The sequence below is a fragment of the Corvus hawaiiensis genome, chromosome 5, assembly GCF_020740725.1.
Source record: "Corvus hawaiiensis isolate bCorHaw1 chromosome 5, bCorHaw1.pri.cur, whole genome shotgun sequence".
NCBI classification, from domain to species: Eukaryota; Metazoa; Chordata; class Aves; order Passeriformes; family Corvidae; genus Corvus; species Corvus hawaiiensis.
This window is the reverse complement of record NC_063217.1, coordinates 7,218,662-7,231,790: the sequence shown is the minus strand read 5'-3', so window position 1 is coordinate 7,231,790 and position 13,129 is coordinate 7,218,662. Positions and strand designations below refer to the sequence as shown.

Here is a 13,129-nt window from a genome sequence, read left to right as displayed (position 1 = left end):
TTTGCTGTCATTCAGGGCAAAATAATTGAGGCTGCTCATCAAGCAAGCTGTGGTGTTGTGAAGACAGCAGCAGACTGTGCCGTGTGCTACCTTTACATCCACATTTTAGAAGATGAAGTAAAAATAGTACCAAGTGTCATATCATGGTGAAACCGTCCAGCAAAATCTCCTGGTTCTTGTACAGATATTTAGTCCAGCCTTCTGCTGCTGCTACCTGAGGCTTTGCTTCTAATTGATCTCTTATTCAATAATTGCAAATTATTACAATTGCTCAGTCAGAGTGAAAAATTATGTGTAACAGGTTGCTGTTATAGTGGAGATCAATCATGTTACCTTAGAGCTAGTTTAATGTGGTGAAGAAAAGAGCCCAGACTAGTTAATTGTCTCTTCTTTGGGTTATCCCTCTATAAAATGAGGATAATCGTCATTATAAAAGGTGCTTTAGTACTCACTAAATATTTCTGAAGCACTTAGGAATCGTAGTTAAAAAAATAATTACCTAGTAAATTGTCTACTTAATAAAATATAAAAATAAAAGATGTAGAATATATTAGGCTTCATAATCATTTAAATAGATGCATGTAGTTTATTTACCTTCTCGGTGAGAACTAACAACCATTGAAAGCAAATAGGTCTTTAGGAAAACTATATTGGCAAAATGAGATTATTTAAATTAAGATTTCCAGTTCACTAGCTTAAGTTACTTTTACATTTATGATTTAGGCTCTGATTTAAATCATACTTTGTACTGTTAGTGTTCAAAATTTATCATCAACATTGAAGCTGTGAACACAAAAGACGTTCTTGGCAAGACTTGTGGAATGCAATGTCAGTATATTTCTCTGGAATACTAAAAATTTAGAAAACAAAACCTTTCTCATGACTCTTAGAACTTTTGATGTGTGTGGGGGGAAAACCTTGACAAGATAAGCTGCGAACGGTAGTATTTTAGTCAACAGAGTAATGGGTGGCTGTTCCAGTGGCCTGAAAGGGGCCAAGGGCAGAGTAGAGGTACTGCTGACACATGGCTCTGTGGTCATTGGTGTTTTTAGAAGGGAAGGAATATTTGTAAAGATTTTATTGAATAAATAGCATCAATCTCTTCATCAAATATAAAAGGACTGGTAATGTTTGCTGTTGTTTTTGTTGATTAGGAGAAATACCAAGAAAAATTGTTCTGCATTAGCAGCAGAAATACTGCGGAGTGGAAAGGACTTCCTAGAGCTTTTTATTCATTTATTGTTCTGCTGAGCAATTAGAGAAACAAAATCTCTTTACACCATTTTTACACTTGACAGATTGGCGTTTGTTTTTCTCTGTTTAAAAAACCCCCAGCAAGCTGAGATTTTCTTCAGTAAGGAAGGAAGTTTAGACCAAAATTTCCAGAATTTGTGAGTCTTATTCTTGTGTTACCACAGCTGGGAATACGAAGGGGAAGGTGTGGGCTTCATGTGAAAGTTGTGGGGAGCCTTGTAAGCTGTGCAAGGCTGTAAATCCTCAAAACCACCTCTGCTTCTCAGCAGTTTTCCATGGATCCTGGTGCAGCCAGGGTGCAGTGTGGTCCCAGGGGTGGGGGAGCCATAGGTGGTGCTCAGGTGGGTGCATTGAGAACATGGTGCACTTACTCTCTTGCTTGATCTCTTTCAGATGATCAAAGACAATGGACTGCTCACTCTTTTCACAGGACCCATATATGCTCAAGGTTTTTCCAGAATTAAATGCCTGTGAAATCAGGAGCAGAAGAATGGCTCTGGGCATGGACTTACTAGCCCTTCACTTGCCTTTAGGAAGTGGTGTAAACAGGGATCTGATTTGCATTCGTTAAGAAGTGGCAATTTCAGCTTTAAATAATGATGCTTTAAATTGTGATTTGCATTTGTATCTTTTAAGGAGTAAATACCAGATTGCATACGTAGTTTTGTACCTTCCTTTTTTCATTCTTCCTCAGAATATCTTGGAATAGAATAACCTCTAAGTTGTTACTGTGGCTTATTGGCACCACATTTTGAAACCCGAGTTCAATAATCATATTTCCTATCCTCTCAAAAAAAAAAAAAAAAAAAAAAAAAAGGAAAAAGAAGGAAAGAAATCCATTATTTGCTGAATTGTTCAAAATGTTGTTTGGATCATTTTGTGTGTACCCACTTCAGTGACCAGAATGTCAATGGAAGCTTTGTTTAAATCTTTTTCTTTATTTTTTTTCCTTCCAATCCCACCCACACATACACCTGTTCATCTAAGTCTTTTGGGCCAGATATCAGTTTATTTGGTTGGGCTTTATGGCTTTTTTTTCCTCCCTCCTGCTTCATTCAGTTAACTGCTTGTTGTCAGTTCTGGCACATCCCCTTGTTTTCTGTGTGCTGCCCATGGAAAAAAGGCTTGTTTCCAAAGGCAAAGAGGTAATCTGGCTCGGAGTTAGATTAACTGTTGCAGTAGCTCATGATAAACATCTGTTGCAATACTCCCAGATGAGAACATTGCTTTCAAAACTGTTTACGGCACATTTTGAACCGTTCACTTTACTTGTGGTTTTATTTTTTTCCCCCTCCAATTACTAAATTCTTTTGAAAGGACATAAATCCATAGAGTCCATCTTGGAGACTGTGTTTGTTTTGTGATACAGACAAGGAAATGTGGTTACTGAGTTACTGTTCATGTGGTGGAGCCCCTGAATATTTCTGACTGGAGCACAGAAGCGTGTGCATTCCTTAATAAAATCCAACTGCGGAGCAGGCCCCTGGGAGTGCTGCTGTGTGTCCGTGCTCTGCCTGTGGTGGATGTTTTCCTCCTGCTCTGAATTTGGCAAGATAAGACTGGCGGGAAGTGGAGTTTAGCTTGGATCTGAAACCAAGGGTGGGTGTGTGGTTGGAAGGGTTTGGCCAACTGGGCTTGGGACTTTGCCATTGAGGAAACATTCTGCTATTTGTTTGGAATAATTTTTAAATTTTGTTTGTTTGTCTTATACATTTTTTTAAAAAGTATTTTAATTCTAGATTAAATGGATCACATAATGACAGTTTCTCCTGCAGTTGGCTTTTGAAGTTAGGTCTGCCAGCAGCCATTTACTGCTGTAGCTGAGAATCAGCAAGCAAACAAAGCAAGCTTTGGTAGGTTTTCCCAAAACATCAACAACCTTCTTCCCCACCCCACCCAAACCACAAAACCAAACCATTCTTGGTGTCTCTGGGAAAATAACATTGGAAAACAGTATGGAATACCTCAAATGGTGTTTTCCAAAAAATCGTTTTTCTTTCTTATGTTAATAAGTACGATGCTCTTAATGTAATAGTGTTCCAAGTCTTTTCACCCATAATTTCTCAGAAGTTGAAAAGTGTTTCGTGCTGAATTTCATATCTAAATGTTTCCTATCACAATTAAAGAAATCAGCTGGGTAGTTTGCATATGTGTTGATGTTCACCAGAAGTAACTCTTTTTGCATAGCAGTCTAACAAACATAAAGAAAGGAGATTTCCAAATACCAAAGCTACTTGTAGTAAAATACAAGAGTCTGTAACTTTATTTCTTGCTGATTTTCTTAGGTCTGGCAGAACCCATGTTGTTTTAGCAATAAATCTGTAAGAACAGCTGTTCTGATTCAGAACAAGCACTTATAATTCAATATCCTGTCTCTGATGGTGATCAGCAGGTATCTAGGGAAGCATACAAGCACAGTGATAAAGTGATGGAATCTAAGGTGAGATTTCTTAGTTTACCAGTTTTATGGTGGTATCAGGATTTTCAGAATCTGCTTCCTAATCATAATGTTGAAATGACAGGTGTGAGACACTTAACAGCCTCGGCTTTCTCTTAAAGACTGTGATAGTGATAGGACGATAAAAAAAGGAAAAAACCCTGAGAAATAATGGATGGTATGTAAAAGAAAGAGAAATGATGGGACAGGCTGGGAAAAAGGAAAAAAAGGAGCCATAATTACTGCATAGTGTAAAGAAATGGCAGAAGAAGGTTGGTTTGTTACCCAGGAGATGATACCCTTCTGCACTGGAGCTCGCTGAGACCTTGGCCTGGCAGGTTGAGCCATCACCTGCATCACATCACTGGGACACAGGGGAGAGAAAGGCAAAACCAGGATATGGAGAAATCATTGGCCTGAACCAGTTTTGAGGCAAGAAAGATGGTAGAGGGCAGACAAATTAAGTGTGGGAGAAGAAGCACATGGGAAGGGGAGCATGAGTGATGGGAGTGTCCAAGAAACCTGCATAAACTGAATTATTGTCTGTCTGTAAATATCTGTCCATTCAAATTGATGAATAAGAAATGTCTGTGTAGAAAATTTGTTTTGCAGGTTTGTACTGACACCCTTGGAGCACTGCTGTATTTTTCCCAGGCTTCAAGACACCCAGGTTTTATTTTTAGTGCTGCCCTGGGTTCTGTTTTGTGGTGAACCTGTTCCAGCTTGCTGCAGTCATTACTACTAAGACCATCTAAATAGCAACTCGAAAAAACTATTAAAGCAATGTAAATCGTAATAAATTATTTTGGCTTTGTATGGATTAAAAGGTACACTTAGGATGGACTTGGTTTTGGATCAGGTTTTTTAATGCTCTAGAGCAAAAGCGTGACAAGCCTTACATCACTGGTGTGCAGAGGTGATGGTGCTGTACTTTAAATAACAGACACGAGGGCGTTGTGACTGGGATATTGTCACTGTAGCACTCACTTAAAAGTCGATTTTTAGGGAAGCTTTTGCAAAGGTGTATGGAAAACTGCTATTGACTATCTAAAGCGAATTCAAGAATAATATCCAGGAGGTGTTGCAGTAGATGAGGAGGTGTTAAAGCGAACTGCTCACCAAAATAAGTCATACTGTAAGCTAGGATCAAACCTTGCAAAACCAGGGTTTATTGTGTGTATAAGAATGAAGCGGAGAAGACGCATTTGAGTACAAAAGGGCAAAACTGATCTTGAATTTAAACACAATTTACATAATCCTGCAAACAAGAAGAGGGGTTGGTACAACCAGAATAAGTGGCTGCTTTGTGGTACCTTACAGAAAGGACAGCTTCATCTGTGGATAAAGACCAGGCAAAGGAGATTTATCAGCTCATAGACAAGGTGGGTACAAGATAAAAAACCCCATACTCATCTTTAGTAAGTTGATATTTTCATATATATGTATATAAATAAACATAAATTAATAATACTGGTAGTATTGTGTGTATATGATATTAGAACAAAGTTTCCCATAATTAAAGACAAACAGTGCAGAAGCAGCTTCACCAGTATGGGAATGGGAGGGACTGAGACACCATGCATTTCAGGATTCAGCCTCATTTACCTTTTTAAGAGGATTGTCGGAAATTGATCTTTTCTCAGTTCCCCAGAAAGCTTTTCCCAGGCTGGCATTCTCAAATCCAAGGAGCCTGGAGTCTGGGGCTGGTTTTCTCCAATATGTGCTGTGGAAGATGCTTTGATTTACACCCTGTTACTGTGGCAGCCGTGGACAGGAGGACTACAGGAGTGAATTGTGCTTTCTCTTTTTGCCAGAGAATTTTACCTTTTCCACTGATTATCCATGCTTCTGAAGAACCTGAGTCTTCATATGCCTCCTATTAGCAAATAATTTTAAATGCAGCTTCCACAGTTACTACTCTCAGTAGGAAAATAGGAGCTCTAACAAGGCATATATAAAATAAAATTTTCCAAAATCTAATAATCTGGGTTATGCTTCTTGCCTTTACTATGCAGCTTTTTATTAAAAGGTTTGTAAAGGTAACATGTCAACACTTAACTATTCTCTCACGTCGCAGAAATATTTCTTTTGTGTTTTAGGTGCTCTATAACCACCTTAGAATAAACAAACATTCTCCAGCATCAGCCTGGATGCATTTTTACAGCACACTCAGGACTTTTTTATGGATGGTTTTGTATTTTCACTTCTGTTACATATCTCCATGTTTGCCTACCACATCCTTTCTAAGCACCCCAGTGATTTCATTGGCATGCACAAATGGATGTCTCTGTTATATATTGAACATAAAAGAAAATTTACTCTTGAATGTCAAACTTCACTTAAAAGTATTTGGTTTTCCTATATACTTACAGATTGTCTTGACTTTCAAAGGAGATTCCTCAGAATCAAGGAGGAATCCGATGACACATCTGCACATCAGTTTACAGTAACTTTTTTACACTCAGATTTTATTTAGCTTGTATAATTTTGTTGTGCAAACAGAAGTAGCCCTACAATTCTGTTTCACAAATACTTATGCTGAGCTGTTAATAGTTCTGTTAGTATTGTTAAAGTATTAACAGAAGAATATTAATAATTGCTCTGCTGTAATTGTATTGAGGCTAAAAAGCATTCTCATAGAATATTAATGAGAGCCTTTTTCGAGGTATGAATTATTGTTCTTAGGACAGAAAATTAAACTTAAAAAAATAAAAGTACCATCCTGGAGGAACATAATAATAAAAATCAATAAGGCTTCGCTTTAGTCTTGAACTCCCTTGCTCCTCCTGTCCTGACCCCATTTGTGCTTCCTGTAGGTATCCCCGGGCTCTGCTCCGCACCATATGTGCTCCGGTACCTCGGCACCACGGGGGGCTGGGAGACTTTTAACAATGAATTTTCTTTTTTTCTGTTTATCTCAGCCTTAAATTACTTTAACCTTATTTAGTCTTAAAAACTGTGACTATGGAGCTAATATTTTATGCAGCATTGAGAGGAACTGGAGGTGCTTTTCATTGCTATGCAAAATGCAGCTGGGGAATGGTGCAGAATTAACGACAGGGAGTTGTGCTCTTGAGAATGTGAGCAGTAGTTTATTTTCATTTCTGTCATTAAATATCTTATTGCCATCTATTTGTTTTTTCTTCCCTCTCCCCTGCAGTGCAAAAAAAAAAAAAAAAAAAAAGGGTGATTACTAGAAGGTAGGAATTGTACAAATGCTAGAAAGTACCTTAAATCAGTAACCTTCAGTTGACCTCCGGCACTGCTGGTGTGAACCCTGATATTTTTTTCAGAGCTAAGCTAGTACCTCTGCCATCCTTCTCCTTTCATCTAATCTTGCTCAATTTTATACCAACTTGCTGATTTGTAAGCAAAATCCAAATATAGGAATAATTAAGAGAATGATCTCTTGTGAATCTGAAGAGAGTGCATCAGGACATAATAAAGCACAAGTGCTTCCTGGGACTTGCTTGACCATTAAAAATTCACAGTTTATGTTGCATAATAGAATTTTCTGACTGTTTTTGGTAGCAGTTATTTCTAAATAGGCAAATGAGCTGCCATTGCAACACTTGGCTTTTTCCAGACCCATTGATCTGATTAAAAAACACGGTGCAAACTTGAGTTTGTTATTTGTTTTCTGAGATTTCAAAGGGGGTTCAATTTATATTCTAAAGCATGTAATTTCTTTTTTCAGTCATGTACCAGCTCCTTGTCATCCTTCATTCTCCCTCGTCTGACATCAGTTTCTCTCTTGTCCATTTAAAACTGAAACTTGAAAAACTGCAGTTTTATACTTTATATTATTCTTCTACCCCGGAGCTGTTTTTAGTGTCTTTATTGCAAGTAGACAGATGGTGATATTTGGTTTCCTGTCAGTTTTAATGAATATAGATAGGAGTGATAAGAACATTTGCTTCGTTTAGCAAACTTCCTTTTCTGGCTTTTAATTAATGAAGTGCTCACTGGTGTGCCGCTGCTTTTGTATGTGCTACAGTAAAATCTCTTATACGACTCAACTCGTAGTGTCGGATAATGAAAAAAGAGGATGAAAATAACTTTTTCTTTCAAGATCCTTTAAAGTTTACGTACACAGACTAGGAATGCTGCAGACATCAGACATGGAACTGCTCATACGAGCTGCCGTAGCAGCATCCTTTGTTGCTGCATATTTTGGTAATATTTTGTTTTTATACCAAGAACCCAAAGGAAGTGGTTTGTGTTTGGTGTTCGCTTAACCTTGGGTGAGGTTCAGCTCAGCTTTGGAGCAATTTGCTTCTCATGCAACTTCTTAGATAGAATAAGGTCCACACCAGAAATTCGGTAAAATGGAAAAGAAACCCCTTGGCTTTTCAACGTTTTTTCCCCTGCAAATTGTCCTGCCTTGGAGAGAACCAAAACATTAATCTTAACATTGATTTTTTTTTTCCCCCCCCAGATAGTTTGATTTCTGTGTTAGATTAGCACAGGCATTATTTTAGATTCTTGTAAACTATTTGAGAGTCCATTAACTTTAAGATCTTTCTCCAGTGTTTTAACACTAAGGAGTTTTCCTTTCTCTTTGTGTATATTGGGGTTTTAATACTGAGGCAGGGTCAGTGCTTGTGGGCAAAGTTGTTTAAATAATTTCTGCTTTTGCCATATCAGTTTGAGTTCTTTAATGGTAAAAGTAACTATGTCTGTGTGTGTAAAATATTGCAGCGGGTAAAGTCTGAATACTGGCTGTGGATTTAAAATTTCTGCTTTAGCTTTGTAGCTCTAATAGTTAAGATCTCACTAGATGGAGAGGAATTGAGTGAAGGACCAGAAGGTGATCTTTCTGAGCATTATTTTCTGAAGCATCTGACTATTGCTGATTCTGAAGAAGCTGATTTTAAATCTCTTGTAGTGTAGTGGTTTGTCATGCTAAACCATGACATGTAGCTTAATACTCCTGTTTCCTGAGTTAAAAAATGGTTTTCTATTAGATTTTGTACTTTCTTCAGGACTTTTGTTTTGCTGTAGCCTTATAAGGGTAGGATTTGGTTCCCTGGTGGCAAATCTGTTTGGGAAAAAAAAGTTGGTTTATTTTAGTAAAGCTGTTTTAAAATACTCCAAGAAGCCTGGCAGGAGGCAGAAATAGTTGTTATTTTATATTATTTCTTAGGTCTTTCTGAAAACGTCACAAAGTGCAAACCCTGTTCCTATGGAAAACTCTTCTCCTGGTGAAAGATACTTCAAATTTAAATGAGTTTAAAACAAACAAATTGCTTTCTCTGATGCATTTGGTTGGTGAAGGCAAATAATCAGGTGCATGTACTACGTTTATTGCAGGGATGGTATTACCTCTGCAAACAAACAGTGGCTGGGGTTTTGAATGCGTCCTTCCTTCCCAAAGGTCACAAGTAAGAAAACAAACCCATGAAAGGACGTCTCAAGAGCAGTTCATGTTTAAATAAATACTGGCTTTCTGTGCTTGCATTTACTCTTGGTGGGTTTGCTGTTCTCATGGCTGTGTTGGTTTGTGCAAGGGTGATGAGGAAGGATGTGTGAACCATTTTAGAGGGAAACACGGATCTCTGTGGGCAGCTGCAGCATGGTGCCTTCTGCTTCAGTACCTGGAGAACAGCTCACATTCTGTGGGAGCAAACCCAGGCATGTTCATGTACTCTGTTTTTATCATGACGGTCCTTTCTTCTGAACCAGAAATCAACCTTGTTCCAGACAGCAGTGCACAGTAGCAGGGTCAGTTTTAATCTATTTTCCTTGCAGAAATCAGTGTAAACAAAAAATGCATGGTGGTGCCTCATAATGTGTAGGCAAGAACATTTTAACATTGTTAGTTGCAATATTAAGATTGTGCTTTCATATCTTTCTGGTTCCTTGTCATCCTTCAGAAAACAGAACCGCGTGTCTTCTCTTTTACAATAAAAGAATGCTTTCTGGTGCCTCTAAGCTGGTGTTCCTCACTGTATTTGACATAGGTATTTGTGAATTTTATATGAAATCCACGCTTGAACTAATGTGAAAAATAAACACATTTAATTCAGACTGAATAAAACCTTCTCCCTCTGGAAAGAGACCATAATCTGTATTTGTGGGGTTTATTTTTCTTTAGCATTTGCTTCTTATTCTCTGAATAATTGTAGTTGCTTTTTCTTCTTTTCAATATTTGCCAAAATCTCCAGCAGTTCTTATTCTTTCATATCTCGTTCAGTCATGAGCCAGAAGGAAAGAAAGTCATCTGGAAAAGAAAACCCACAGGGCTTCATTCCCTTCCCACGCCCCATCATTTTCTCTCCACATATTTGAAGATGTGAAGCAATTTAGATCAGCGTTCTCCATCGTTCCTTTTTCCTAACCCGATTCCTCTTCTTACAGAGAGAAACAAAAGGAAGATACAGAAGAGAAGTTGAAGAAGAAAGGAAAGAAAGAGGAGAAAATAGTGGAGAAAATCAGAACAGAGTTGGCTTTTCTAAAAGGAGTTGTCCAGGAAGCAAAATGAGCAGCTTCCCTCCTCTTTTTTTTTCTGTTTTTAGCCCATCCCAGATACTGCAATTCTGAGATAAGTGGGTCAGGCAAAAGGGCATAATTAATAGTGATTTCACGGTTGCTGTGGGTATGGGAGAGCATAGTGGGAAGAATAGATTCAAGGAAGGGTTGGCAGGCTCTCAATGGAAAGCTCCCAGCTGCGCCCCAGGTTGCCATGCCTATCTTCTGCCATAAGATTCTGAGCTGTGCCAGCCAGGTGGGAGCTGGATCAGAGTGGGAATAGAGCAGATGGATGCTCTACTGGATGCTCTAGTGGATGAAGTGCAGCACATCTTAAGTACACTGAATTTAGTATGGGACAGGATCTGTTTGTAAGAGCAGCTGGGAAGAGGATGGATCAACCCTTTGAAAAGCATTGTGGGGAAACAAAGAGCTAAATACCCTGACCAGGGGCCATAATGGGGCATAATTTTTTTTTTGTCAGATAGTGTGAGTTTTACTACTAAGGAGCAATTCCTCTGGCCCACATGCAACTCCAGTTTCTCTTACCCTGCAGGGCTTTGTTTCCTCTGGTTGGTGATGATGTAGCATCAGCGAGGCTTGCATGGGATGTCGTGCCCGTGGTCCAAGGAGAGCAATCTGTGCATTTCTGCTGAGAGATTAACTTGATTTTAACATCTGGCGATGAGAGCTACATGCAGCAAGTTAGAGTTTGAAGATGCCGCTGCAGAGAAACTTCTTCAAACAGATGTAGTGCCGTTGCTGTCACAGAAGATGGAAGGACTTGCGTTGTTCAAATCCAGTTTCTGCAAACTTTAATTTTATTTGCTTTTCTTTTCCTGATGGAGCTGGGTTACTATGAAATAGCCATGCTGTGTCCTGGTCAGGGGATGGTGCCGTATTTTTGGATGCTCCTAAAGCCCTGATGGGTCTTTCCGAGTTCTGGTGCCCTGTCTGCTCTTGAGCAGGTGGAGCCTCTTGGATTACTATTCCTGAATCTCTGTGCTTGGATTACACATGCCCAACATCACCTGCTTGTGTTGTCACCGGGGCCTGCAAGAAAAGCTTTTCTCTTGTTGAAGAGAAATGCCTGAACAGGAGCTTTTTACATTCCTATGGCACATTCAACTTGGCCACTTTGGAAATTCACGTGGTGGGAGCAGCATGTCCTGGTTGCTATAAAGATTCACTTCATTCAGCTGGGACCTTTCAGGGCCAGCTCTTTGGAGACCACTGACCGGCAGCCCTTGCTGGAGATGGGTTGGTTGTGAGGTTGGACATCGTGCTTGCAAAAGAAAGGCAATGTATGGGATGGGCGCTCCCTGATGCAGAGTGGGAGTGCAACACCTTGGGAAGACGAATGTATTTTTTTGCCTCCAGAAAAACAGTAAATTCATGCTTTTAGATCTATAAAAGTGCATGTGGGTACCAGCATATTGCAGAATAGTTGGCTATGTACATCTTGTGGTTTCAGCTCTTGCACGCAGAGGATGAAGCAGAGGGGTTAGGCTTTTATTTTAGATCAAGTCTATGTTTCAGATTTAAGGACATATTAGTAAACTTCATCTTGCCGTTTCTCCATATGGGTTTGAATTTTATGGTATTGAACCTTTGTCCTTTTCATGAAAATAAAAAGACTGTTCTCTCTGTGGCTATGCCTGTGTTATTTTGGTTAAATAACTTGAGATCTTTATTCACATGATTTGAAAAATGTTTGGGGATTATTGCTAAAAAAAACAACCCAAGTTTGTGAAGGATTTTGAAGGAAAAAATTAATTTCTCTGAAAGCAGTAGCTCAGTCATCAGCAGGTCTGTTCTGAGAACGAGTGTGTACAGCCCACACAGGGGCACATTCGATTGCCTGATACGCATCAGTAACTGGTATTTTTCTTCACAAAAGACCTTTTTGCTTAATACTGAAGACCTATGTAGTTCATTCTTTCAAAAAGAGCATCTGAAAAACGGCTTTAGAAATGTTAGTTATTATCAAACACAAACTTTGGAACATTTAAATTTTTCTAAATTATGGTATTAGTGCAAAGACAATAAATTGAAACGGAAGGATACTTTGTAATTTCTCTGTGCTTTAGACAAAAACAGTTGTGCATCTGTATCTTTTTCCCTTATGTTGAAAATGCCATATGGAGAGGTCATTCTGTGTTTCAACTTGCAGACAAAATAGGCTAGAAGTAGGAAGCAACTCTAAACCAAAGGGTTTTTCAGCAAAGGAAAAGCCCCAGATTTGCTTTTGTCACGTGGTGGACATTTATTGTTGACTAATAATTATGATTTGTTGTATTCTGACAAAGAGACATTGGTGGGGGATTTTTTGCCAAGGGGAAAAAAGATGACATACATAGGAATACTGCTGTCTATAAAAGCCAGAAAGCTTGAAGGCAAATACAGTAAGCTGGAAAATGGTGGTCTGTATCCTTAGTAAACAGAAAATGTAGGGGAGCAACTGCAATTACATATTTTCACACAAATGGGGAAAAAACCCCTTCAGCTGGGCCTGACTCGCCAAAGCCGATTAAATGCAGGGGCTTAAAGAGAGGGATGATGAAAAGAATAAGGGAAGAAGATACCAAGTATTTGGCAAAAGCCTAGTGGGGGAACATGGTTGTCACAAGGGCCATTGGGATAAAGTGTAGAAGATGACTTCAGGTTATAAGAAGATGCTGTTCCTCATCAGTTTTCTAACTTGCAGAGTGGAAACAGCACAACTTAGATCTGTCCAAAAAGGCTTATGAAGAGTGAGGACAAATTTCTGATCATGCTTTGCTGTGAAGCAGTGGCCTGATGGCGTTGTCTGCTGAGGGGAAAAGTTAGAGATGGCTGAAGTCTCCAGGGAAGATGGAGAGCAAAGTGCTGGTTCTGCTTTGGTCTTACTGAATGTATGTTCTGCGCCTTTGCAAAATTTAATATTAGTGTCATCTTGGAGAAACAGAGAGTGTGAGCTGTCAGCAT

At 39.0% G+C, this 13,129-nt stretch overlaps 1 protein-coding gene and 1 long non-coding RNA gene across 6 annotated transcripts in view; both read left to right on the top strand.

Moving 5' to 3' along the window:
• CTBP1 (C-terminal binding protein 1) overlaps positions 1–13,129 on the top strand; it is a 236,104-nt gene that overhangs the window by 90,760 nt on the left and 132,215 nt on the right. The gene's annotated exons all lie outside the window — the stretch shown is intronic.
• Positions 527–11,817, top strand: LOC125326818. Its single transcript, XR_007204016.1, has 2 exons — positions 527–5,073; positions 10,052–11,817. It is a non-coding gene; the product is annotated as an uncharacterized LOC125326818 (long non-coding RNA).